This window comes from Gallus gallus, chromosome Z, assembly GCF_016699485.2.
Source record: "Gallus gallus isolate bGalGal1 chromosome Z, bGalGal1.mat.broiler.GRCg7b, whole genome shotgun sequence".
Classification (NCBI taxonomy): Eukaryota; Metazoa; Chordata; class Aves; order Galliformes; family Phasianidae; genus Gallus; species Gallus gallus.
The window spans coordinates 83,231,605-83,238,950 of NC_052572.1; positions in this window are offsets into that span (position 1 = coordinate 83,231,605).

The window sequence follows — 7,346 nt, forward strand, 5'->3', positions numbered from 1 at the left end:
ATGCATTTCTGAACAGTGCTACCCTGTGGCCTCTCCCTGAGTTTTTCAGTCATTTCTCCAGTCTGAAGATAGCCAGTGACAGAGGCTGAAATAGGTAATGAAATTGATGGATTATCTGCAATTATTCTCATTGAGAGAGATCCTGAAAGAAACCACTGAGTGCATTCCTGTGGTTTCTCCTGCTGTACCTTTTCTATGATCTTCCTGTTGTCTGCCTACAAGCCTCTGTGAGCGGATGGACAAAGGCCAGAAACAATTTCCTCTAAAACCATGGAGAAAAAGCCTTCAAGCTTTCTACTGATGCAATCCTTACTGCAGATAAAGAAGTTTGAACAAGTTTTGAAGTGAAAGATAAAGGAGTGAAATGGAGCAGCCTGGACTTGAACAGAACTCCCACATTCAGCAGCAGACACGCTACATAGAATCACAGAGTGGTTTGGGTTGGAAAGGACCCTCAAGATCATCTAGTTCCAGCACCCTGCTGTAGGCAGAGACACCTCCCTCTAGACCAGGTTGCTGTAAGGAGCTGGGTTCTTCAGTGCTCCCCTTGGGTATGGCACATGTGTGTCAGTGGAGTCTGTCTTAATACTGAGGTAAGAATAAGAGGAATAAGAGGAATAAGAGGGCCTAAGTGATGCACTAGATGAGAAAAAACAGTTCAGCACACACAGAATGCACCCTAACTTATTTTGTACTATATTCCACATAGGCAAGGTCTTACCCCTACTTCCAAACAATGCATACAGCCAAGCCCATTGGGGTGGCTTTTGGTGGTGGCAGTGCACGTGGTTTGTGTTCTTAGAAGTGTGGATTTGTTTCTCATCTTCTTTAAAAATTGCAGTCTTCTTTACAATCTGGCAATCAGTAGGAGGACTGGATTCTCTATTTCACCTTGTTAAGGTCCTCATCTGCGTAATAAATAATGTATACAAAGTGATACGTATGTACATATACTCTTAGTTTTGTACTGGATAAGAATTATAGAACACGTTTTCTTATTTAGAAAGCATCATGCAGTTCCTGCCTTATCCCATCTCGCTGCTATTTTTTCCCTTATAACTCAGGCTTGATTGCTCTCTAAGTAATGAACGTAATTCCAGGTTGTTTTAATCCTGTTGAAAGACATAATTATCCTTTCATTTACAGTAGCCATTAGAAAAGGCTTGCTTAGACATGATTATTCTAACATATCGGGTTTGTGCCCAAAATCTTCCAGAAAACAGTTATCTGCACATCTATGTGTGTATTTGCCCCTCATAGGAACAAACACTGCATACACAGTAGTTTGGTATCAGAGGGACTTCTAGTCTGAGGTTTTCTGATTCCATGCTGCTTTCTCTAGAATAAAACTGATCAGAAATGTAAGCTTAATGTTAATGTCTCATACCATAGGAAACATTATTAAGGATATTATCTGTGGTATCTGAAAGATTTCTGCACTGGAGAAGTAGATAAGTCCTGCATACCTTTTCCCATCTAGCCACACATTAATGGGCTCTGTAGAACTAGCAATAAAGAATATTCTAATACAAATCACACTATTCAGCTTTTTGTATTTAAGTGTGTTGCAGATACCACTTTTGAGGGATTCCAATTACTTAGAGAATGTGGATGGTTTTATTCCCACCCATGCAACATTAAAACATTCTCTTACTAATATGAACTTTTAATAACTATTTGCTCTTCTATAATTTGAAGCAGTAAATTCCTTTATGTAACATCTAACAAAGTATTTGAGAAGTGATTTTCAGATTACCCTAAAGAATTGGGTATTCAAAGTCATCCAGGCACATTCTTTCAGTAGAAATGATGAAGTTATCCGGTATGGTTTTTAATTAAGGGTGGTATATCTGTACCACCTATATTGTTTTGAAAATCAAATTAAATTTGAGGAATTTATTGATATCAGATTGTTTTTATTTAGTCTTTAGTTCGTGTTAGACATGGTTTATTACAATTTACTACAATATTTTTCAAAATGTATCCCAGTGCAGAAAAGGACTGTAAAGTAACAGCAACTGACTGTTGCAAAAATTCCTTCTACGTGCTAAGAATAACCCATAATAACATGAGAATAATCCATAGTAACTGTTATAGAGCTATTTGTTATGATAACTAGGAGTATTTGCACACAAACATCTTTCTTAAGACTTTTGGCAATGTTTTTTGCTTTGGCCAGCAAACAAACTGTTGGTCAAACTGGTATTAATAATAGTAATTTTGTAATTTAATTTAACAGACTCAACTTTTAGATTTCTATCCAGCACTGCTGAGGATTTGGATGTTATGAATGAGGAAATTTCTATCAGAAAGCAAATAAGTGAACTCTGAGCTCTCCAAGAAATCCTGGTAGTTGAACAGGATATCAGAGGGAAAAAAAAAAAAAGGAGGATAAAGAAGATATCTTCAGAGGAAAAAGAAAGCAGGGAACAAAGGTCTGCCAGTGCTTTTACAGCCTTACTGAGAAGAAATACTTGTCCTAAGACATTAGCTAGTCACTGGTTACTATTTGGAGGCTTTTCACCACTTTGAGCATAGAGACATAGCTGGCCATATAAATTACGATACTAGATTTCTAGCATTTGTCATTCACCTAGCTCTCCCAAAATAGTGTTGTTTTATTCCAATGCATTAAGGGAAGAAAAATGATATATTAGTATATAAATATGCTCCAAAAAGTGGCTTGAGTGATCAGGTATTTTAAGAAACAGTACTCTTTTGTCACCAGACTGTTAAATAGCTGTAGGGCTGAGGAGACCAATGATCTAGTGTCAGGGTTGTATTTTGAATAAATCAGCCAAAATACATCCTTTCCTTCCCATTTTATTTCATTTTTAATGTTTTATTAATTTCCTTTTAGTCGGTCCCCTTCTTAAGTCCTTCTGCCCTAGACAGGCAATTATCTTTACAAAATGGATTCTTCTCCTTTCACCCTACAGCAGAAGAAAAGCACTTGAGAGGCACGGTATCCTCAAGGTAGGTTTTTCTTACTATTAATAATTTAAGATTCTGCCTTTGGAGGAAATTGGGAAAGTACCACGTTCTCTGTGGGGCTGTAGCAGAAGAGGAGGTTTTCTCACAGCTTCAGCTGCAGAATGATTGATGCACAAGCTGAACTAACAATTCCTACATTGAGTTACGCTCAGACTGTCCACCTGGACTACTAAAAAGAAAGATGTGTCCTAAAAAAATCTTCTGATAGATGCAGGCTGTATTAGCCTATTTTTTTATTTTAAAATCTGAATGCTGTATTCACCACGTACTGCTCAGTTCCAATTTTGTCTGCTTTGATCAGCTACTTGCTGTGGCTTTCTATTGCAGACACCTGCTCTGATTTCTGTGTCTTCTGTGAAATTGATTGCAATTGATTCATCAGACTGCCACTACCAACAGGTGGGTACTTCCACCAGCATTTGCCCACTCAGTAAGATTGCATTTATTAATGTCCATGCAAGACACCTACCTACAGGGTGTTTTCAAAGGCACAAACAGTAATGAAATGTCCCTGTCCCAGCTGGCTTTGCATTTACTTGCTGTGATTATATACACTTCTCTCCTAAGTTCTCTTAACGCTGGAGGCGGCTGTAGAGGCATTAAGAGTCACTATCATACATCCTTTATTATATCTTTACTGGTTTCCTGATCACTGCCATTTGGATCACAGTGACACAGCCTATCTGCTGTTTCACAGGTCTGGCCTGGAAGAAAAGATCAGGTGGCACTTTTGTGCACCCATAACAGAAAATAAAGAAAACCCTGTACTATATTCCAAGGTTAACGTGTAGGCACTCTTTGAGCAACTTTGCTAGCTCTAGCTTAAGAGAGAAATGGGATAGCATCCTCAAATTTAAAGGTAAAGCATAGGTCTCTGATAGAATCACCACAACCATTACTGTAAATAGGTTACTTAAAGCTAAAACGTTGAATGAGGCAATATTTCAACAGCTGCCTGGAACATTTTGCTATATATCATTTGCCAAACTGACAAACCAGGGTATAAATTAAATCCAGTGAAAACACCACACTGTGCAGAGAAAGAATTTTTGCTGTTTTACTTACTGAAGTTTCTGAGCAGCTTTGCAACTTTTAACAATCTTTTTGATCTGCTGTGATATCGGTTGGAAAAAAAAAATGCTTTTCAAAACACGTGGATTACTGCAACTTTCCTTCCTTTATGTGTGGCAAAGAGGTTCCAAATTTAAACGTAAGAAATTATAACAATGCAACACATCAAGAGCTGCACAGTTTTAATTTTCATATTACTTTTTTTTCTCCAGAAGATGAATTAATCCCAGACTGAAAACTTGAATTGCATGTGTGGCTTCTGTGGCCTTTTGTTCTTCAGGGGTTGCTGGTAATACCTCCTGGACATCTCATCTTCATTTATTTTCAAGTTTTCTTCAAAAATGTGGTATTTCCTCCCTTTAATTAAGCAAGCACAAAAGCTAGCTCTGGCCATGGAAGGATTTTTGCAAATGCTAACTTTGTGAGTGTGAATATTACACTGGAAGAGGAACAGTTTTCATGCTCTGTGGAAAAGATGTGATTCTTTCTAGTAAAATGATTTAAAGGATTCATAGTGAGTTTAAACATAATAACTGATCATATTTCAAAGGCAAATGCTAGAGTAAATTCTAAAACCAACAGTGAAATTGTAAAAGGTCGTTCCTGGTACATATACAAAGAGAAAAGAAGGCAAAAGGAGCTGGGGGTGAATGAGTAACAAATTACACGTCAGGCATTTATTTGTACGACTGAGTCATTTCCATTGAACAGTTGAATGCTGTTGGATTTATCCTAGGTGGCCAGTAGTGGTAAACAGTGTTTTAAAAGCACCTATCTTAATTTCTAGCCAGGAGCACCTTTTACCTAAAACAGGGAATATCCCTGTAGATAGCCTTCTTACATCTGAGAAGCTGAGTGTTACACGAGAGATTACAGGCTAACCATGTAGTTGGACTGTGTAACAAAGGCAAATGTGCTAGCTTAAAAAGAAATGTTTCAAGCCTACGTTTTAAACTAATGTGTGTGTGTGAAATGATGGGAGAAACAGTAAGCTTTAACCATTCTGAATCCGCTTACAAATCTGAAGTTTTTTCTGGATTACATCTTGGCCTCTGGGTGTAAACCTCATTGAAGAAATGCGGCATGTAGACATAAGAGCAAATGCCATCCTGTGGTTGGCCAGGGTGGTGATAGTGCTGGATGGAGGGCACTCACCATTGCCTTTTAAAAGAATCTTCAGAACCAAGAGCACCTACTGTCTGTTCAAGCAATATCAATTTTCACTTCAACCTGTTTTGTTTTGTTTTCTTTAATATCTGCTCTTTAGCTGAATTCCATAAAGCTTATAAGCAAGCAAGGAGTTTATAAAACCAGTAGCCTAAGATAGAAGAGAAGAGTGTGTGTGTGGATTGCCTGTAGTACAGAGTTTTAGGAAAATCCCACCACAAAAGGACTGGAAGGCTGGATAAAAGAATGAATGATCATAAGCTAACTCAGAAGATATGTGTTTTGCCACGTAATTTAAGATTTGAAAGTGATACCATGATGTGTATTAAATTTTTCTGAAGTCAAAACCAGTTTGTCCTGACACAAGCATGATCACTGAATGTTCACTAGCACGACCCAGAATCTTTCCATCACCACATCATACCAAAAAGAAAACTGTAATGCCCACATACAAATACATATACTAATATCAAAACTTTAAAGCTGCACAGAATGTCTCTCAATGCTCCAGCTGAAATATATATATATAAAAATCACTGAAATGCTGCCCTTACCTTCATATGCCGAGCATCTGAGTATCTTTCAAGGTGACAGCATTATTAGTGTTGGTAGTTCCTGAAAGATTCAACACAGATATTCCTCATTTGACTTTCAAGATCAAGTTTTGGCTGGCCAGAAAGATACAAGTTGCAGGTAGATCTGTTCGGGTTGGTTTGAAATGGAGTAGAATTAATCCTGCTTTCCAAGGGTAGAACTTTGTAGCTACCGTCTCTTGAGACACGTAATTTTTAGTCGACAAATTGTCCTCTCACTGATGATTGATTTACTGTGCTCTTTCTCCCTAATCCTTTCTGTGTTTCTTATAATTTATTGATGAGGGAGATTAAGGGGAATGTCTATGGACAAAGGGAAAACCCAACCTTAAGGGGATCTGTTTCCACCCTTTTCTGTTAACCTTTATTTTTTTTTCTTCCTTTTCTTATTTTTCAGGTAATTACTATGTAGGAAGAAAATAATGCAAATATCAGCTAAAATGACTCATATCCTGGGTTTGCCAGACACGCGTCACTGCTGTGTTTTTTTACACCTACATCTGAATGCAGTCCTCTAAAGAATGACAAATCCTGAACCAACTCTCTGCGGAAGCAGAGCATTTCATGTCAACATGCCATTAAGTCCAGTTGAAACACAATCAAACAAAAATAATTCCGTGACTTTGGAGGTACTCACAGGACTTTCTCCAACGTCTTTGGATATAATCCTATTATCGTTCTAGATCTGATCCAAGTGTTTCTTCATTCACAATTACATTTCTGTGAGATTGGTACTCCACACAGTGAGCTTCATGCTTTCATGCCAGTTGAAAGATGACTCAAAAGAACCGACCCCATATAAAACTATGATTCTGCAGACTGACAAAATGTGGCCTTGGCTGCAGATTTTAATGCAAAATTTTCTTAATTCATTTGAACCAGCAAAATTACTTTATACTAGTTCAACATGATGCTAGAAGTGGCTACAGTGCCTTTCATGTGGTGGGCAAAATCCTAAAGTGAAACTGATTGATTTTCAGAACCACGTTTCTTAAATGCAACTGCTGCATACAGAGGATTTTGTGGTGATTTTTTATTGTTGTTATTGTTTTATTTTTTGTGTGTATGTTCTTTGTTTTGCTGTTTGTTTGCTTATTTCCCCAAAGAGAAAAGCTTTAGCTGACAAGACACAACGTTTATCACAGCTCTTATTCCGTGTGTACCTTTGAAGCCTTTGAATACCTCTAGGTTTGCTGCAGTAGCTATAAGAGCTTTTATGCTCTGAAGGTTTTATGTCATCTATTGTATTTACAACTGCTTTGTAAAGTTTCTCAGTTTACAAGCGAGAAATTGAATGTTTTTTAAGTAAATTAGCTAAAGCTGTTGTTTGTAAAGATAATATCCTAACTTGGCAAGGGAAAGAAGCCGATTTTTCATGTTTTGTTTTCATTAAGAAGTAGCTTTTTGTGGGCTGCAGTACCTCAGAGAAGCACATTCAGTCACTTTAAAGCTGAGGAGGTCTTTCAGCTTAATAAAAGACTTTTCCAATTTTTAGCTTTTCAAAGGACTTTGAAAGCTACT